The 22,340-nt window shown below is 35.5% G+C and overlaps 1 protein-coding gene across 1 annotated transcript in view; it reads left to right on the top strand.

Moving 5' to 3' along the window:
• The first annotated feature begins 13,827 nt into the window (after positions 1–13,827).
• The window catches only part of LOC142358718 (eukaryotic translation initiation factor 5-like), a 32,495-nt gene continuing 23,982 nt past the window's right edge, over positions 13,828–22,340 (top strand). The window contains exon 1 of the mRNA XM_075410250.1: positions 13,828–13,997. The gene's annotated coding sequence lies outside the window, so the exon portion shown is untranslated. The remainder of the gene's footprint in view (positions 13,998–22,340) is intronic.

The following is a 22,340-nucleotide window of genomic DNA, read 5'->3' on the forward strand; positions in this document are numbered from 1 at the left end:
ATCTCGGGCTTTGCTTTCGATACCGACGGAAATTTTGGTCTCAGTTTAAAAGCAAAAACAGATCTTTTTCGAACAAATCGAATACTGGATGAGAAGTTTCGTAATATGCTGCTGTTAACACTTTGCCTTCTGAGTCATTTTTGCTGTCCGAACAAAAAAATGAACGAAAAGTTTTTTTTTGAATGCCAATAGAACTTCATTTTTACTGCGTAATATTTGAGGCATGGTTTTTGAGGCATGTTTATGAAAAATTGAAAGTTCATTCTCAATTTTTGCTTTCGATACCGACGGAAATTCTGGTCTCAGTTTACAAGCAACAATAGATCTCTTTGGAACAAATCTGTGTATTGGATGGGCTTTATCAATGTCCATAATTTCGACAAAATTGCGTAGATAACTTTTCTTGATATGTTGCATGATAGGTTCAAAATATTATAGTCAATAATGCTAATTCTAACTGTATTTTTTCGACAAATACCCAGTTCTTTAGGAGATATACAGCATAACCGCAACAAATACAAACAATTGGTCACGACATTTGTAACTAGACTTAGATGCAAAAACGAAAATACAATTATTGAATATCTTAGTCTTTTTAGGCGCAAGGAATGCTAAAAACAAATGGTAACTCGTTGTTTCGTGGTTTCACCGAATTTATATGTAACTTGAAGGTAAATTTTCATCAAATATAACAAAGAATTTTGACTTTTTAACTTTTCGTTTTTGCTATATTAGGATCTCCTGTCATGGTAATACTGATTATCAGTTCTTTTGTTTAAGTTTTTCTGAGCATCAGATTAGTTTCTAGAAACATCTCAGAAATAATTCTCAACTTGATTTGCACAATCTTTTCTGCTTACAAAGCCGAGATTTTTAGGTGGATTACTGTCATTGTAGGCAAAGACTTGATACTCAAGTTTAAATGCCACATCCTCTAGTATATGCGGCTTTGTACGCTGAACATGGGCGGATACGAAACAGTGCATTGGGGGACTCTTTAGTCCTATTTAAAAATGTTACCATTGTGATGTTATTGAGCAAAATTCCTGTTAAAGCTATAACCAAACCTTTTTTCAATTTAACAAATTTCATCTTTTTTTAAACGCATGGTAGACAGTTTTATGTTTGGACAGAAAACAAGTAAACAATTTGAACTCATTCACCATTTGAACTTCAATTTGCCGATTCTTTCAAATTTATGGGGTTTCACTGGAACAGAAAGTTTTCAATTCAAAATTGTTTAGAAATTTCTCAATTGAAAGTCCATTTTGGTTTTGCTATTACCAACCCTCTGATATCTTCTGACAATTTTTTCAGCACATCGTCCCAAAATATCAAACACCTATTTCGTTTGAAGGTTGTTATGATGCAATTATGGACGAATGAGAAAAACCTCTTCAATTTTTGAGGTAATTGGTACGTTTTCATCATCCATTTGATTTGTTAACTGAGCATATGTCTTTTGCATCTTCGACAGGCTCAATTTGATAGCAAGCATCTAAGGGATGAATTTAGACCAAGAAGGAGGCCCCTTGCAGAATTTGGATTGTCTACTCTGTGTCTTCTATTGGGTATTCGTCATCCTCGACTTTGCTCTTAATGTGCACTATCGAGTCCACTCAGAAACTCAGTTCTCCACTCTTCCTCTCTGCCTCAACACTGTTGATGTAGTTGTGGCTCAGGCTGCGGAGGCTCCGGGATGGTCTGCTTGATTGTCTTGTCCAGTTTCTCTGCGGCCAAGTCAAAAAGAGATAATGGCATTTCCCTTGTTTTGCTGAACATTGTCTATGATCCAAGGATAAATTTTACATTAGCTTTGTAACCTTTCATAGCAAGCAAGTGTTTAGTTCTTGGTCTCTTCACATAGTGCTTGGTAGGAAGTCTCCTTCAACTAGTCCAAGTTCTTTATCAGACTGAAAGTCTGTTAGTTGCTTTAATGCGTACTTTCTTTCTTCTACTAAAGGTAACCAATTTTTTAAACGCTTTTTAGGACAATTTATCCTCAGACGAAAAGTAGGTTGAACACTTGAACTTGTATTTAGTCAATTTTCGGAGTCATTCAATTTTTTTGAGGATTCTTTGGAACAAAAAGTCTTCATTTAAAAATTTAGTCTTTGGTTTTAAAATTGAAAATCTTTTTTGATTTTGCCGTTACCAATTCTCCGATATCCTTTGACGGCATCTACAGCAGGTTGTGTTGAAATATCAGAACACACATAATACATTTGATTGTTGATTTGATGCATTTCAGGCCAAGCTAGAAAAAGTTCTTCAACTTTTCATCATCTCTTTGAATATGTTTCCGCTGCTTTTTTTGTCAAACGCAGTTTGATAGTAAGCATCTGAGATGTAAATTTCATAAAGATAGAGGCCTTTAGAAACTTTTTGATTGCTGTTGCCATATCTGATATTAGGTAGCTCTCGTCTTGACTTTGCCAGTGATATGCACTTCTGAACCTGCTGGAAAACTCATCTGCCACATCCCTGGTGATTTTTTTGAGATCAATCTGGCTGCAGAAGTTTCAAAATGCTGTTGTTGACTATCTGGACCAAGTGAAGAGGTAAAAATAATTTCCAGGCTGAACAGAAAATTGGCCGTGATCCTGGCGGTTATAACTTTGCTTGAGTGTTGTTCTCGTTCATAGAAGGCACATGCCTGTTAGCGATGCTCTTCACGCCGTTCTTCGGTTGGACGTTTTCCTCCAAATCATACTGAACAACTGCCTGATGTTTCTGTGTGTTCTTTTTTCTGTCTCACTTTACTCCACATGTACTTCATCCGAGAAGCGTTAATTTATGACTGTCGATTGCTCGGAGATATACAATTCTAACATCTAAAATAGATGTGCCACGCTCAGTTTATTTTTAGTGTAATATCACTATGCTATTTGTATATAAATCAGCCTTTTCACTTTGCAACTATCCATTGATAAGTGTTCTCATTTTCCTGACAAGCTGAAATTCTGTTTTTATTTAGTGTAGAGCTTGTCCAACTCAGATTCTGGAGATGCTCACTCTAAGAAAATTTCCTAGAGATGCTTGCTCTTTTTTCTTCTTCACAAAAAGGAATTTGGTGTTTGTACCTAATTGAGTTTGGTTGGGGTTCTCTTCTACACTTTCTTTTAGAAGTTTTCCGTTTTTTTTTCAGAGTCGTTGTATTTCTCACTAAGCGCTGGAGAAGGTATACTAGGATGGGGTCTTTTCTCCTCACCTAGTGCTCAAGGTGTTGTTTTTTAGCTGTAAATTTGGCCTGGACTTCGATATTTGTATCCAATGTGTACCCAATTTCTTCAGTGTCAGTAAGAAGTTACCATTTAAAAAAACGTCAGCATTCTCTATTTGGTTATTTGCACATGCAACCGAAAACAGTAATTGTGACTTGATTAATCGAATACTAGATGCGACGTTGCAGAATATGCTGCTGTTATCAATTTGCCATCTGTGCCCTCTTTTTGTACGATCAAAATTTTGAAAGAAAAATTTTTCTTTGAGTACTAAAAGACCTTAATTCTTTATCGCTTAACAATAGACGAATTATGACTTTTTGGGCATCTTTTTTAAAAAATTGAATGTTTATTCTCGGGTTTTGCTTTCGATACCGAAGGAAGTTTTGGTCTCATTTTACAAGCGAAAACCGATCATTTTTGAACAAATATGTGTATTTGAAGGGCTTTATCAATGTCAATAATTTCGACAAAAATGTGTAGATCACTTTTCTTGACATGTTGCGTGATAGGTTTGAAATAGTCAATAATGCCATTTTTATTGGCCTCTTTGAGACAACCGTACAGTTCGTCAGGAGATATATGGCAGTACCACCGCAAACACTACAACAGTTTATCACGACACTTGTAACTAGCTTTTGATGCAAAAACGAAAGTTCAATTATTGAATATCCTAGTCTTTTTAGGCGTGATGAAAGCTAAATACCACTTGTAATCAGTAGTTTCGGATCTATTCTGTTTCCCCCCCCATTGTTTTTTATGACCCCCAGTTACAAATTGTATCTTGTTATGTAGCACGTTACTATGTAGGAAAATAGCACGTGAGCCTGGGGGTAATAAAAAATTTATGCTCACTAAGCTGGGGGGGGGGGGGGGGGGGCGAAACACAATAGATCCGTTGCTTCACCGAATTCATATGTTATTAAAAGTAAGTTTTCATCAAATATAAAAAATTTTGACTTTTTTTTTTAACTTTTTCCATTTCTGCCAATTTAGGATCTCCTTTCTTGGTAATACTGATAATTAGTTTTTTCGTTTTAGTTTTCTTGAGCATCAGATTAGTTTCTAAAAGCGTCTCACGGATAACTCACAACTTGATCGGCACCATCATAGTTGTTGTTGTTATTGTTGCTGTTGGGGATTTTCAGGTTGTCATGAGAAGATTTTTCCCTGTTGTTGTATTAGAATCTTGACTACTGATCTTTGCACAGATGGCCGTCACATGCCAGCTGCCAAGAACACACGTTTCGCTCTGAGAAGTTGTTTACCAAACCGGGAGTTTGAGGTGGATTATTGTCAGCGTAGGCAGTGACTTGGCACTCAATTTTAAATGTCACATCCTCTAGTATATGCCACTTTGATACGCTGAACATGGGTGGACGCAAAACAGCGCCTTGGGAGACTCCTATGTTGTTTAACTGAGTGCTTGATTTAACACTTTTTAGCATTGTAAAGTCTTGTCGATGAACCAGTCATCAGCCAGAAAAACTGTCTGGATCTGCTATTTTTTTACCGAACCAAGTATCTAATAGGAAATATAAGCAAATATTTTCCACCTGTACAATCTTCAGCAATTTTAAACGCCTCTCCAGATAATTTGTCCATGGGCGAATTACAAGTACAATTAGAACTCGTAGTTAATCATTTTGTGGATTCATTCAAGTTAACGGGGTTTCGTTGGCTCAGGAAATTTTAAACTGAAAATTACTTTGGTTTCGCCTTCAACGACCATCTCATTTTCTTTAACGGGATTTTTCGAATCTCGATTGGATCGCTTCCAAATCTATCTGTTACACACTGGCATTGGGACGATGGCTGGGTGCTAATTTTTCCATGAAAGGTGGACTGTTTGTTGTAATCAGGATTGGCGTACGGATGCGTCTTTTATTATTAGCCGAGTTTCTGAAATTTCCAGGACGTCGAGCTTGCACGAATTTTTGTCTGATTTGAGACCCATGAAACTGATAACTTCATCAAGAAACTTCGTATCAGAATCATTTTGAATTTGCAATTTCCGACCACCGTTAATAAGAATATGCATCGCCTCATTAGCCGTTTTGTTCCCTTTTTACTTTCTTATTCGTTCCCTCAGCATCACCAAATGATGGCAAAGTATTTTTTGGAAATTTTGACTTTTTTAGTTATAGTAACCGTCAATGCAAGCTCTCAGAATTGAAGTACCGATGCTAGCAGACAATGCAGCATTGTTTCGGGACTTAGTCAACTTAGCTTCGGAAAGGAAAACTGATCACTATAAAATGCATCAAAAATCCTTAAAGATTTCATCGTTACGAGCCCTTCCACGTCGCCAACTGATAGAGATACAGATGGAACGTGGAACCGAAGCCCTCGCATAAGACTGCCGATTTGTTTTTGTCTTTGATGTTTGGTTTAGAGACACTGAAGGTGCAAGTGTTCGCCTAGCGTGAAATTGGATGAAACTATTCAATAAAACCATTACACAATAATTCAATAGTAAAACTTATTGCACAACAGTTCAACGGCCTCTCTCTGTCTCATTTCCAACTAACCGTTTCCTTTTCACGTACAAATTTTTATTCTAGATTTTGAAGAACGTTTATTTTTTGATAAAATATTTATACCAAAACATCCATAAGCATGCCCGAAGTTGAAATCAATTGGAAATTCCCAACAATTTGATTAAATGTGTAATGTGCGGACAACACGAAGCTGAAACCCTAATTATAGCCCCCTGATAAATATCAGGAAGAAGTTGAAGTTAAGGTTATGATGAAAAATTTTGTAGCACTCAAAGCGTCTTCCATCTGGAACAAAAGCGTCCTAAGCCTCTTCAAGCGAACCGCCGGAAGAGATTTTGTTTGGAAGCGAACTCCACAGTTTCAAACCAGCTATCCATAATCAACCATGAGCGACGATGTTGACTGCGTGTCTCATTGAACCTGTTGTCTATTGCATCTGATTTTGTACCGATAAATTGGCTTGTCCCTGGCAAAAGGCAGAGACGAAAAATATTGGCAATGGAAGGTCATAAAAACGCGGAAAAATGAAGCAAAGAATCTGATATACAATCCGTTTATTAAAATGTACCAATGTAGTTCACTCAGTAGTAGGGAAGATGAGGTGTTTTTGTCATAAAAAGTTGAGTCTGGCTACTTTGTTTGGGACTCATTGAAGTTGTGGGACTCAATATATAACCCGGAACACCACATAAATTCGAGTTACATTGATCCAATCTGTTTATTAAAAAAATTAGTACGAGCAATATCGTGGCCCTGGATGAAATATGCTTTGGAATTGAATGAATTCTATTGAGATGATAGCAACAGCGTGAACAGACTGATATGACACGAAAAGCCGAGCTGCTTGTCCAATACATAACTAAGCAGTTTCACTTTTTTGACTACGGGAATACTGCAGCTATCAATTGTAATATCCAACCTGTGATTAGAACTGAGAAAGCACTACCGAATTTTGTTTCAGAACCTGCAAATTTCCTACCTTCCGACATTGATTTCTTCGACACGTCAAATTTCAAACAATGACTATTATCTTTCTGGAACTTTTACCACAACATGTATGATTACAGCAATCCCTTCACGTGGCGGTACGCGTGCAACTGTCAGACATGCCGATAACTGGAGCCATTGGAATATATAGGGAGCGATGCTAGCGGCAAATCACTCGAAAGTCATAATTAACAACCAATCAAACGCTACTTCTCAAATCCCGAATTTTTGTATCGAATGTTCGAATTTTCACCTTTTTAATATCACAAATTTTTCGCAATTTTTCGGATAAAACTATCCGAAAACAATCATCAGCGACGATGTTGACTGCTTGTCTCAATGAACCTGCTCTGTTTGTTGCATCTGATTTTGTACCGATCAATTAGCTTGTCCCTGGCAAAAGGCAGAGACGAAAAATATTGGTAATGGAAGATCATAGGAAAGTGACGCATGAAGCAAAGAATCTGATATACAATCCGTTTATTAAAATGTACCAATGTAGTTCACTCAGTAGTAGGGAAGATGAGGTGTTTTTGTCATAAAAAGTTGAGTCTGGCTACTTTGTTTGGGACTCATTGAAGTTGTGGGACTCAATATATAACCCGGAACACCACATAAATTCGAGTTACATTGATCCAATCTGTTTATTAAAAAAAATAGTACGAGCAATATCGTGGCCCTCGATGAAATATGCTTTGGAATTGAATGAATTCTTTTGAGATGATAGCAACAGCGTGAACAGACTGATATGACACGAAAAGCCGAGCTGCTTATCCAATACATAACCAAGCAGTTTCACTTTTTTGACTACGGGAATACTGCAGCTATCAATTGTAATATCCAACCTGTGATTAGAACTGAGAAAGCACTACCGAATTTTGTTTCAGAAACTGCAAATTTCCTACCTTCCGACGTTGATTTCTTCGACACGTCAAATTTAAAACAATGACTATTATCTTTCTGGAACTTTTACCACAACATGTATGATTACAGCAATCTCTTCACGTGGCGGTACGCGTGCAACTGCCAGACATGCCGATAACTGGAGCCATTGGAATATATAGGGAGCGATGCTAGCGGCAAATCTCTTGAAAGTCATAAATAACAACCAATCAAACGCTACTTCTCAAATCCCGAATTTTTGTATCGAATGTTCGAATTTTCAACTTTTTAATATCACAAATTTTAGCAATTTTTCGGATAAAACTATCCGAAAACAATCATCAGCGATGATGTTGACTGCTTGTCTCAATGAACTTGCTCTGTTTGTTGCATCTGATTTTGTACCGATCAATTAGCTTGTCCCTGGCAAAAGGCAGAGACGAAAAATATTGGTAATGGAAGATCATAGGAAAGTGACGCATGAAGCAAAGAATCTGATATACAATCCGTTTATTAAAATGAACCAATGTATTTCACTCAGTAGTAGGAAAGATGAGGTGGTTTTGTCACAAAGAGTTGAGTCTGGCTACTTTGTTTGGGACTAATTGAAGTTGTGGGATTCAGTATATGACCCGGAATACCACATAAATTCGAGTTACATTGATCCAATCTGTTTACAAGAAAAAAATTAGTACCAACAATATCGTGGCCCTCGATGAAATATGCTTTGGAGTTGATTGAATTCTATTGAGATGATAGCAACAGAGTGAACAGACTGATATGACGCGAAGAACTGAACCGCTTATCCAATACATAACCGAGCAGTTTCAGTTTTTCGACTACGGGAATACTGCAGCTATCAATTGTGATATCCAACCCCAACCTGTAATTAGAACTGAGAAAGCACTACCGAATTTTGTTTCAGAAACTGCAAATTTCCTACCTTCCGACGTTGATTTCTTCGACACGTCAAATTTAAAACAATGACTATTATCTTTCTGGAACTTTTACCACAACATGTATGATTACAGCAATCCCTTCACGTGGCGGTACGCGTGCAACTGCCAGACATGCCGATAACTGGAGCCATTGGAATATATAGGGAGCGATGCTAGCGGCAAATCACTGGAAAGTCATAAATAACAACCAATCAAACGCTACTTCTCAAATCCCGAATTTTTGTATCAAATGTTCGAATTTTCAACTTTTTAATATCACAAATTTTAGCAATTTTTCGGATAAAACTATTCGAAAACAATCATCAGCGATGATGTTGACTGCTTGTCTCAATGAACCTGCTCTGTTTGTTGCATCTGATTTTGTACCGATCAATTAGCTTGTCCCTGGCAAAAGGCAGAGACGAAAAATATTGGTAATGGAAGATCATAGGAAAGTGACGCATGAAGCAAAGAATCTGATATACAATCCGTTTATTAAAATGTACCAATGTATTTCACTCAGTAGTAGGAAAGATGAGGTGGTTTTGTCACAAAAAGTTGAGTCTGGCTACTTTGTTTGGGACTAATTGAAGTTGTGGGATTCAGTATATGACCCGGAATACCACATAAATTCGAGTTACATTGATCCAATCTTTATAAGAAAAAAATTAGTACGAGCAATATCGTGGCCCTCGATGAAATATGCTTTGGAATTGATTGAATTCTATTGAGATGATAGCAACAGAGTGAACAGACTGATATGACGCGAAGAACTGAACCGCTTATCCAATACATAAACGAGCAGTTTCAGTTTTTCGACTACGGGAATACTGCAGCTATCAATTGTGATATCCAACCCCAACCTGTAATTAGAACTGAGAAAGCACTACCGAATTTTGTTTCAGAAACTGCAAATTTCCTACCTTCCGACGTTGATTTCTTCGACACGTCAAATTTAAAACAATGACTATTATCTTTCTGGAACTTTTACCACAACATGTATGATTACAGCAATCCCTTCACGTGGCGGTACGCGTGCAACTGCCAGACATGCCGATAACTGGAGCCATTGGAATATATAGGGAGCGATGCTAGCGGCAAATCACTGGAAAGTCATAAATAACAACCAATCAAACGCTACTTCTCAAATCCCGAATTTTTGTATCGAATGTTCGAAATTTCAACTTTTTAATATCACAAATTTTAGCAATTTTTCGGATAAAACTATCCGAAAACAATCATCAGCGATGATGTTGACTGCTTGTCTCAATGAACCTGCTCTGTTTGTTGCATCTGATTTTGTACCGATCAATTAGCTTGTCCCTGGCAAAAGGCAGAGACGAAAAATATTGGTAATGGAAGATCATAGGAAAGTGACGCATGAAGCAAAGAATCTGATATACAATCCGTTTATTAAAATGTACCAATGTATTTCACTCAGTAGTAGGAAAGATGAGGTGGTTTTGTCACAAAGTTGAGTCTGGCTACTTTGTTTGGGACTAATTGAAGTTGTGGGATTCAGTATATGACCCGGAATACCACATAAATTCGAGTTACATTGATCCAATCTTTATAAGAAAAAAATTAGTACGAGCAATATCGTGGCCCTCGATGAAATATGCTTTGGAATTGATTGAATTCTATTGAGATGATAGCAACAGAGTGAACAGACTGATATGACGCGAAGAACTGAACCGCTTATCCAATACATAACCGAGCAGTTTCAGTTTTTCGACTACGGGAATACTGCAGCTATCAATTGTGATATCCAACACCAACCTGTAATTAGAACTGAGAAAGCACTCGAATTTGTTTCAGAACCTGCAAATTTCCTACCTTCCGACGTTGATTTCTTCGACACGTCAAATTTAAAACAATGACTATTATCTTTCTGGAACTTTTACCACAACATGTATGATTACAGCAATCCCTTCACGTGGCGGTACGCGTGCAACTGTCAGACATGCCGATAACTGGAGCCATTGGAATATATAGGGAGCGATGCTAGCGGCAATTCACTCGAAAGTCATAAATAAACACCAATCAAACGCTACTTCTCAAATCCCGAATTTTTGTATCGAATGTTCGAATTTTCAACTTTTTAATATCACAAATTTTAGCAATTTTTCGGATAAAACTATCCGAAAATAATCATCAGCGACGATGTTGACTGCTTGTCTCAATGAACCTGCTCTGTTTGTTGCATCTGATTTTGTAACGATCAATTAGCTTGTCCCTGGCAAAAGGCAGAGACGAAAAATATTGGTAATGGAAGATCATAGGAAAGTGACGCATGAAGCAAAGAATCTGATATACAAACCGTTTATTAAAATGTACCAATGTAGTTCACTCAGTAGTAGGGAAGATGAGGTGTTTTTGTCATAAAAAGTTGAGTCTGGCTACTTTGTTTGGGACTCATTGAAGTTGTGGGACTCAATAGATAACCCGGGACACCACATAAATTCGAGTTACATTGATCCAATCTGTTTATAAAAAAAATTAGTACGAGCAATATCGTGGCCCTCGATGAAATATGCTTTGGAATCGAATGAATTCTATTGAGATGATAGCAACAGCGTGAACAGACTGATATGACACGAAAAGCCGAGCTGCTTATCCAATACATAACTAAGCAGTTTCTTTTTTTGACTACGGGAATACTGCAGCTATCAATTGTGATATCAAACCCCAACCTGTAATTAGAACTGAGAAAGCACTCGAATTTGTTTCAGAACCTGCAAATTTCCTAACTTCCGACATTGATTTCTTCGACACGTCAAATTTGAAGCAACGACTATCATCTTTCTGGAACTTTTACAACGACAAGTATGATTACAGCAATCCCTTCACGTGGCGGGTAGAGTGCGACTGTCAGACATGCCGATAACTGGAGTCATTGGAGTATATAGGGAGCGATGCTAGCGGCAAATCACTCGAAATTCATAAATAACAACAAATCAAACGTACTTCTCAGGTTCCCATTTTTTGTATCGAAAGTTCGAATTTTCTTCTTTTTAATGTCACAAATTTTAACACTTTTCTAGGTAAAACTTGCAATTTTTAATTTTTTCAATGAAAATGTTTGTCATTTTTTATAGGTTTTTTCAGCCTCAAGGGCCCTCCTTTAGGGTATGATATTAGGTTGCTGTATAGTTTTTAGATGTAATGGAATGTTTTTCAAGATTTAAACATCACGAATTTTAGCATTTTTTGACAGAACTTGTAATTTTTTCTCATTTTTTTGACATTTATTGTCTTTTTTAAAGGTTTCTTCAGCTTCAGGGGTCAGAAAATCTCCTTAGGGTTTTGATAATAAATACTGAAAAAATTTTCGGCCATGGAATAGTTTTCAACTTCTAATATTACAAATTTTAGCGTTTTTCTCGAGTAATTATTTCAAGTGTTTTGAATTTTTTCGTTTTTTTGAATGTAATTTCCGACAACTTGGGCGCATGGAGCTCCCTCAAGGTTTGATAGTGAGCTGCTGCATAGTTTATAGTGTTAATTGATTGGTTATCATTTTTAATGACTTGAGATATAGATATTTTTTAACTTTAATTTTTTTTCAAATTTCAAAAGTTATTATCGTCTTTCAATTTTTTGGATCTTTTTGAGCCAATGGAACTATTCAAGGCTTGAAATAGGGATGCTGGATGGTCTCTTGAGACAATGAAATGTTCTGAAGTTTTTAATATGAATATTCGCAAGATTATGTTAAAATTTGCAATTGTTTTTTGAAAATTTTTGAATATTTTTGTACTTTTCTGAGTTTAACGATCGTTACTGGCCGAATCTTTTAAAGCCTTGCAGATGAGTTAAATGACAGAATTCAAGAAACAAAGAATGGTTTTGAACGTTTTCACTGCGAAATGTGGAAACTTTTCACTTTTCAGTTTTTCTTGCTTGTTCACGTTTTGTCGCTCGCAGTCTCTCTTTCTTTCCTTTACTTTTTCATTGGTTCTGGACTTCAGCAGCTATGTGGCGTGATGTCATCATCTATTACTCTCACCTGACGCCCCTTCATTTACCGTGGCTAGCTACTGACGAAGCCAACTGCGCGACGGTCGTTTGAGAGGAATACGCCTGACGGTGGTCGGTTATGTTCATTTCTTTTGGTAGATATTGCAAAACGTAAATTTTTCAATCTTATGTCTTGACATTTTTGGAAAGATTGGAAACGAAATAAAAATTTTTCAGTATAAGGATGTTATTCTAACTCAATTTTTAGAAATAGATAATTTGGCCAAAGACCATATCGTTTTGTTCATTTGTATATCAATTTTAACTTCAACTTACGGGCAAGGAGTACTATCAAAACTTTCTTAAAAACGCAGAGAATTCATTTTTGTTAAGATCTTTCATTAAGTTTAATTTTCCTATTATTCGATTTGCTTTAGAACTTTTAAGAAAAAGAAATTCGGAACGATGATGGAAATTATGTTCGAAAACTCACAGTTTTCAGTAAATTTGTCATTTGAATGTTCACTTTTAGTAAAGTGGGGACCGGGTTCGGAAATATATACATTTTTTAAAATTAGTCGATGCAATTGTTCGATTGACGTGATTTCAACGCGCAATTATATTAGTCTAACTGCTCTTGTTTTATGCACTGTTTTGTACTACTGGTTTTTGGTCTGATGGTTTTCCTGACTTCTGTTCTTGTGAAACAGGATAAACTGGCTATCCACAGCGCATTAAGTCATTGAGCCGGTCTCGTAGAGTCCTAACAGTTAATATGCGAATCAGTGAGACTAAATTAAACTATCGAGGAGGCAGGTTCAGTGTGAGGATCGAAAAGTGACACTCTCCTCCTGTTAATGCCCCCACTGCATATTCTCGCTCCCACCTCACCAGTGAATTTAGGTTCCTCAGCATGAGCTCCCGAATATCAAAGCCAACTCATCGACAATCTTGAGAGCTTTTTGTCGACGTGAGACGGTTTCGTCAATTGATTGAAAATGGATTAATTGGATTGACATAAGTGAACAAAAAGTGGGTCGTTCCCATTACAGTACCCTCTTAGTGGCCATATAACTTATAGCCCCCCCCCCAATCGGGTTAAGTCAACAGCACTTGAACACTGACTTGAGGTTTCGTTCTCTGGAATCATTTGGAAACGAGCAATCAAACAGTACCTTGGCTATGCTTTTCAAAAAAATTTTTAAATTATCAATTAATTAATTTAATTGATTGTTTGAAATCAAATCAATTATTGTCGAAGAAATACCAGTTATTTAGGAATCTATCATTGGTTAACATTGGCAACTCGATGGGGTAGTAAACAAAATGGTAGCTTTACGCACTATTGATTCTATTTTTTTCAGAGACGCTGTGTATTTATCTATTTATTCGTGTACCCTGCGTTCACTGAAGATAGCCACCGAGGAAACAGTTCTTCGTCAATAAATATACACAATCACTGTCATCTAACCAAAGGTTTATGCCGGTTCCGAAAACCAAAATTGGTAAGATGACTACCTTTAATTTTTTTCCTATTATTAATTGTGTATTTAGTTAAGTGTGAGCGTTTATGTACGAGGTGCTGTAACACAACGTGTACTTTTTATGGACTATTTGTTATCTTTTCAAGTAGCACACAAGGGCATATGTCCATCTAAACGAGTTCAATCAAAAGAAAAAAACGAATTCAAGTGTAGTTATTGCTCCAGTTTTAGCCTAAACATCAAATGCTGTGGTTCGATTTTACGTACATTTAATACGCTTAGCTAAATTTCAAGTTACGGCTTCTTGGATTGTCAAAATTTATATAATTCGAGGAATTATATATTTGGGAACGGTAAGAATTTGTACCTTGGAAGAACTCTCGAACTACAGTTAGGTCCAAATTGGAAAAGTTCTATCTTGTGCTCTGCGGTCTACTTATTATTCTCTAACAAAAAAGGAGGCATGATCCACCCAATGGACGGAACATTGGGCGCACACTATGGAGCATCACAGCAGCGTTAATGCTGTTGCGGTGGTGGTTCAGATGAATTTACACGCATTTTTCTCAATATTTGACAATGCTACGCGTTTCTCGAGATGCTGAGCGTGCCAGAACACTCATTTCATTAAAATCCAATAAAGTAAAAATTGAATAAAATAGGATTTGAGAATACAAGCTGTTTAAATCATATTTTAATCATACTTTCCATGTGCATGTGATCTCATGTTTGGTTTTAATAGTTTCAAGGCAAATCCCAACGTCCTTGAGGCATCACTCGTACGAATACATGCTAAATTAATTGGCGTATTTATAATAGTCACGGCTAAAATAAATCCCAAGGATCATACCATTAATATGAATGGTTATCTGTTCTCCAGATCAAAGAGAAGATGAATTTGGCACTTGGTATATCCGCATGTGAGTTTGTCGAATAATTTTATTTGAAGAAATCGTTTTATAGATGAGCTAACTAACATAAATGCGTCCAAAATTCCGAAGCGCACTTTTTAAACCTGAAGCTGAGGCAATTCACATATTTCGGGATGCGTGCTCCCATTATCTGTTATCGAGACATGTGTACGCCTGTCAATATCAAATTTCACCGAACCAATATTAGCGAACAACAAATCCCTCGCAGTTCAAGCTATAACATAGCAGCAACATCCAGGATTGATAAAAGAGTCCTCGTAAGGCTGACTCTGCCTAGAGAAAACAGTTGATGCCTTTTATGCATGAGCTCCAGCAAAGATAGGTCTGCTTTTTGTTCCGACCCACTTTAGTGAGGGGAGGAACTATATACTCAAATAGGATTTTTTGTTCAGTCAATTTTGGCCAATCGATATATTCCTCGCAGAGTTCTGATTGGTAGCATTAGGAAGCCCATACGGCGTAGAATATGGAATTAAAAAGAGTTTTTAATAGCCGCCCTCATCTTCTCAGCCGGCTATTATAGCGCTCCTATTTTTTTTTACAATTCAAAGAATTTGAATTGTATTGGGGAGCTGTCTTTTTTTTTTAAGATCTGTTCACACATTTTCATGATTTTTGAAGTCAAATTGGAGTAGTGATTTTGGTCACGCCGAAAGAGGAAATGGAGCGAAAAAGCGAGTGGTTTTGCGGCGTGAATTTTTTTCGCTCTAATTTTAAAGTAGAGTGCGAAAATGGTGTTTGAACAAAAATTCGGTTTCTCGGTAGTGGTTTTTTGTTCACATGCGGCAATTTCACTCTGATTTTTACTGTTTTTTCGATTTTTTGGATCGGATTTTTTTCTAAATGGTTTTCCCAATCCATTCACAGCTCATTCTAGGCCTAGTTTTTTGTTTCAATTAAATTTTCGTTTCTCGCTAGTGGTTTTTTTGTTCACATGCGGCATTTTGACATTGATTTTTTGTTTTTTTTTTCTTATTTTTTGATCTGATTTTTTTAAAATTGTTTTCTCAATTCACTCATAGTCCATTCTAGGTCTAGTTTTTCTGTTTAGTCAATGAAAATTCTTTGAATTCTACGTCAGGACTTGTCCTGCTATGTTTTTTTACTTCGTCGAATAAAAAAATGTTTCGCTTTACCTCATTTTGCCGCCTTTTCAACATTTTGCGTGAAATCTTTTTGACTTCTCTAGGCTAGTTTCTCTCTTCTCTCATTCTGCTAAAAGTGAATTTGAACATCAGTTGCTCAGCAAAGCAATTCAAAATGAACAGTCAGTATAAAAAATTGAAGTCAGAAATAGAAACGGGATAAACCCATAAAGCCCAATTTTAGATGCCCGCTATTTGAACGTCGGTCCTATAAGTATTAGTTACCTCTCTCTAATGCTTATTGTTATTGATAGTAGCCCCTGTAGCCTCTCTCTAAGAAACAGAAGTATGTTCAACTACGAAATGCCATCAAAATAAATCGGACTTAAAAAAATGTTTTTGTACGAAAATCTTTTTTTTTCAATATCTTCTTTATTTCAATCCCAGTCATGCTTATTGGAATCAACGGCTGCTAATTTCCGGCAATCTGCCGGGTATGTTCTGAGTATCGCCTTTTCTAGGCATTTATCAAGGTTCAAAGATTTGTGAACATTGTAAAGATATCTGTTGTTTTTGTTCGCATTTAAGGAAATTTTTGCTCAATTTTTCGATAATTTTGCTAAAATTTGTTAATGTTGTTAACAATGATGCTATTGGTTTTGCCTAAAGACCCGGAAGAGGGTTTCTGATTCTTTTAATCCGACATTTTTGGCTTAAAAGCTTAAAAATTGATGATTGTTTTTAATCATTATTGCTTTTTTTCTCATCAAAAATGCCCCAAATGATTCTTAGGCCCAATTTTTTTTTCAAATTTGCCAGACGTACAGAACGCAAACTGCTGACAGACGTTTGAGTCAACTCAATGGAAGCTAGTTCTACTTCCGTTTCTTTTAAGAGTGTTCTCAAATAAAAGTTTTGCCGGTTTTTTGCTAACTTAAAACAATCATTATGCAAAATGAATTTTCCAATTTTTATATAGACATTTTGCTGCCAAAACATCTGTTTTATTTACCAATTGCATAATTAGCTATAATAATAGAACGAGTCGTGTTATCTAGGTTAGCTTTGGTATCGTCGTGGGTTTTGAAAATCAAAAATTATGAGTCCATTGAGGATTTCTTAAAAGTAATTTAGTTTTTTTTTTGCGTGTTTATACAGACAAAACTGACCAGACAAAACTGCAATCAAATTTCCACTTTACGCACTGCGTTTTTTGTCAATATGAGGCGCCATAATCATATTATGTTTTAAGAGAGAGTTTCATGGTTTCTATGCCTTCAACAAAGTGTTTTAAATTTGAATGAAATTCTTGTTTTGCCTGCATTTATTGTCCTTTTGCAGTCTCATGACTGAATATCAATAAATAAAGATCAAGTTGGCTTCCCTTAATAGTAAACTTGAACCTATTTATTGATTTCAGTTGACATCTAATGCCTCATATATAAAATATATTTTAAGAAATCTGTTTACTTGCCTCGTATTATTTCGAAATTCTGTCAACCTGTTGTTTAGTCTTAGTAAGCGCAAATGGCATCTTCTGTCTGGTTAGGGAATATAAAGACTTTCTAGAGGTTATTGTTTATTTTTTTTTATTGGCTTCATTGCTACGATACCGCGGGTTCTATTTATTTTTTTTTTTGACTTGGACATTTGCGAATTTTGGAAGTTGTTTTTGTTGCTTTGTACGATTATCATTCCAACAACAGGTTACATTACGTTTGAAAGGAAAGTGAAAATTGGCCTTACGTGAAGTTGATTTTTCAAAACTTAAGTTGAAAATGTAGGTTTTCTAGAGCTTTTGAAAATATCCGGTTTGAAAAAATTAATTTTTGAGTTTCGGCGATTTTTTTAAGAGTCTTAGTTTTGTTTCTCCTCATTTTGTAGACAATTAAATCAAAAATTTGAGCTGGTTTGGAAAATTATGTGCGAACGCACATTATGATTATAATAATAAGCTATTCTAATGGTAATCGTCGTATTTTCTAGGTTAGTTTTGGTATCTTCGTGGTTTTTGAAAATCAAAAATTATGTTTCCCTTGAGGCAATGTCTGAAAAGAAATTTAGCGGTATTTTTTCCTGGTTCCGGAGACCAGAAAAATTTTCAATCAAAATTCCACTACTACGCACTACGTTTTTTGTCAATATGAGGCGCCATGATCATATATTATGCTTTCAGAGAGATTTTCATGGTTTCTATGCCTTCAACAGTTTTAATTTTTAACGAAATTCTTTTTTGCCCGCGTTTATTGTCCTTTTTCAGTCTCATGACTGAGTATAATTTAAAAAAGATCCAGTTTGCTTACCTAAATAGTATACTTGAACCTATACAATGATTTCAGTTGACATCTAATGCCTCTTATTTAAAGTTTATTTTAAGAAATTTGTTTACTTGCCGCGTTTTTCGAAATTTTGTCAATCTGTTGTTTAGTCTCTGTAAGCACAAATAGTACCCTTTTTCTAGTGAGTGAATATAAGGAATTTCTAGAGGTTATTCTCTATTCTTTTTTATTGGCTTCATTGCAAACGATACCGCGGGTTCTAAATATTTTTTTTTACTTTCGACATTTGCCAATTTTGGAAGTTGTCTTTGTTGCTTTGTCCGATTATCATTTCAACAACAGGTCACATTACGTATTGCTACGATACTGCGGGTTCTAAATACTTTCTGTTGACATTTGGACATTTGCCAATTTTAAAGTGGTTTTTGTTGCTTTGTCCGATTATCATTTCAACAACAGGTCTTATTACTTTTGAAAGGAAACGTTAAATTGTACTTCCTTGAAGTTGATTTTTTTAAAACTTAAGTTGAAATTGTAGGTTTTCTATAGTTTTTGAAAATATTTGGTTTTAAAAAATTAATTTTTGAATTTCGGCGATTTAAAAGTCTTAGTTTTGTTTCTCCTCATTTTGTAAACAATGAAGTCAAAAATATAAGCGGGTTTTTAAAATTATGTGCGAACGCACATAATGAATTGAATAATTAGTTATTCTAATGGAAAGCGTAGTATTATCTAGGTTAGTTTTGGTATCTTTGTGGTTTTTGAAAATCAAAAATTATGTTTCCATTGAGGCAATGTCTTAAAAGTAATTTTGCAAATATATTTTTTTCCTGGTTATGGAGACCAGAAAAGTTTACAATCGAAATTCCACTACTACGCACTACGTTTTTTGTCAATATGAGGCGCCTTGATCATATTATGCTTTCAGAGAGATTTTCAAGGTTTCTATTCTTTCAACAAAGTGTTTTAAATTTGAATGAAATATTCGCTCTACCGCATTTGTCTTTTGTGCAGTCTCATGACTGAATATCAATAAAAAAGATGCAGCTGGCTTCCCTAAATAGTATACTTGAACCTATATAATGTTTTCAATTGACATCTAATGCCTCCTTTTTAAAATATATTAAGAAATCTGTTTACTTGCGGTGTAATGTTTCAAAGTCTGTCAACCAGTTGTTTAATCTCAGTAAGCACAAATGGCACCGTTTTTTCTAGTGAGTGAATATAAAGACTTTCTAGAGGTTATTCTTTATTCTTTTTATTGGCTGCATTGCTTCGATACCACGGGTTCTAAATTTTTTTTTTGACTTTTGGACATTTGCCAATTTTGGAAGTTGTTTTTGTTGCTTTGTACGATTAGGATTCCAACAGCAGGTTACATTGCGTTTGAAAGGAAACGTAAAATTGGCCTCCAATGAAGTTAAGTTTTTCTACTTAGGTTGAAAATGAGGTTTTTCTAGAGCTTTTAAAAATATTTGTTTTAAAATATTAATTTTTGAATTTCGGCGATTTTTTTAAAGTCTTAGTTTTGTTTCTCCTCGTTTTGTAAACATTTATGTCAAAATTATGAGCGGGTTTGGAATTTTATGTGCGAATGCGCATTTTAAATTGAATAATTAGCTATTATAATAGAACGCGTCGTATTATCCAGGTTAGTTTTCGTGTCTTCGTGGTTTTAGAAAATCAAATATTATGATTCCATTGAGGCAATGTCTTAAAAGTAATTTAGCAATTTTTTTCCTGTTTATGCAGACCAGAAAAAAATGCAATTGAAATTCCACCACTAAGTTGTACGTTTTTGTCAATATGAGGCGCCATGATCATATTATGTTTTCAGAGAGAATTTCATGGTTTCTATGCCTTCAACAAAGTGTTTCAAATTTGAATGAAATATTCGTTCTACCGCATTTGTCTTTTGTGCAGTCTCATGACTGAATATCAATAAAAAAGATGCAGATGGCTTCCCTAAATAGTATACTTGAACCTATATAATGTTTTCAGTTGACATCTAATGCCTCCTTTTTAAAATATATTACGAAATCTGTTTACTTGCGGTGTAATGTTTCAAATTCTGTCAACCTGTTGTTTAGTCTCAGTAAGCACAAATGCAACCTTTTTTCTAGTGAGTGAATATAAGGACTTTCTAGAGGTTATTCTTTATTCTTTTATTGGCTGCATAGCTTCTATATTGGAATTTTTTTTGTTTCTTTGTCCGATTATTAATTCTTTAATAGGCACGTTACGTTTGAAAGGAAACGTAAAGTTGGACTCCCATAAAGTTAATTTTTTTATTGATTTGATAATGTAGGTTTTCTAGAGCTTTGGAAAATATTTATTTTAAAAAATTAGTTTCTGAATTTTGGCGATTTGTTTAAAGTCTTAGTTTTGTTTCTCCTCATTTTGTAAACCATTAAGTCAAAAATATGAGCGGGTTTGGAATATGCGGGAATGCACATTTTAAATCTATTAATTAGCTATTATAATAGAACGCGTCGTATAATCCAGGTTAGTTTTGGTATCTTCGTGGCTTTAGAAAATCGAAAATAATTAAAGATGCAGTTGGCTTCCCTAAATAGAATGTTTTTGTTGCTTTGTCCTATTATCATTTCCATGATAGGCACATTACGTTTGGAAGGAAACGTAAAGTTGGGCTCCCATGAAGTTGGTTTTTTTTATTTGAGTTGATAATGTAGGTTTTTCTAGAGATTTTGAAAATATTTGGTTTTAGAAATTAGTTTTTGAATTTCGGCGATTTTTTGAAGTCTTAGTTTTGTTTCTCTACATTTCGTAAACAATTGTCAAAAGTATGAGTGGGTTCGGAATATTATATGCGAACGCACATTACCGCGCCTCCTTGTTTAGGCTTCCATTCCGAAGAAGCAGGCGATATGAGGCTTTATGTTCTGACCAATTTAGATTTTCGGAGTTAATGAGTCCTGCATTCTTCATGCAAACATTTTCAAATAATTAGCTGAGGATTTGGAAACATTTATAGTTTTGGATTTGCAGGGAAATATAATCCACACATAGCTTTGCATTATTGTAATTAATGTCAGTTTTGATAGCCATGGATCTTTTGTGTTAACGAGTTTAACAAAAATGCTCTTCCAGCCCTCAATAGAATTGCTTTCGTGGCAAGGCCTTTATGCGCTTGTATCAGTTCAAATGTTCATTTGGATATCGTGGCCAGTAGAATTGTATCGGCTAATTTAATTGTCCTCGAAAATCATTGAAAGTTGGCTCAGTCCTCGGGGCATGTTGACTGCTTATTTTTGCCTGCGTGGATTCCATAGTTTCAATTTGCGTAGATATTATTACCTCAATTGCCCTCTTTAAGCTTGACAATTGAAATAAAAAGTTTTCCTTGTTTCATAACTAGTGTTGCGTCCACTCGTAATAATTTGATAAATTGATTCAGATTAGCTTAATTGTTAAGTTAACTTGTGATAATTAATGCGTTAAGTTGCCGTCTCACTATTTGGGAGTGATCTGTGTTTTTGGACTGTTTTAACTGCTGGAATTGTTCAACACGTTTAGACCAAAATGAAAAAATTCAATTTTTAAGTTCCTCGGGAAGGCGTTCCAAACTGCAAATTCGGAATCGATTTTTGCTCATTTTGTCACTGTTTCCGGAAGCGAACTGAGGAGTTTTTATATACCTATTCTTATCAGGAAATGAAGCATACATGAGAGACGGGTTTACGCTGTCAACCGAAGCGTGAATTGCGTTGACCTGATAACGGAGTTCTTAAGAATGTCTCCTGGCAGAGTCAACCATCTGATTACTCGAGCAAATCAATGGCCGAGATCCGCGAGCTGATTATTTTTTTTCTCATCCAGAGGGTCTGAATCATAATACATGTTTTTGTTTTTCATTGTTCATGAATTAAATGGCTGATCAGTTTTTTTTCAATGTCTGCTGGATCTACTAAATGGCTAATAACTGTAATAACTTGTTCATTGCGATTTATTTATTGCGCAGTCTGTTTCTGCCATTGCATTGTGTAATACAACAGCGTCAAGATGGGCCATTTTCAATTTGACGGTGCCTTATTTAGCCATAGCTTT

Source organism: Convolutriloba macropyga, chromosome 2 (genome assembly GCF_964194025.1).
Source record: "Convolutriloba macropyga chromosome 2, txConMacr16.3, whole genome shotgun sequence".
Classification (NCBI taxonomy): Eukaryota; Metazoa; Xenacoelomorpha; order Acoela; family Convolutidae; genus Convolutriloba; species Convolutriloba macropyga.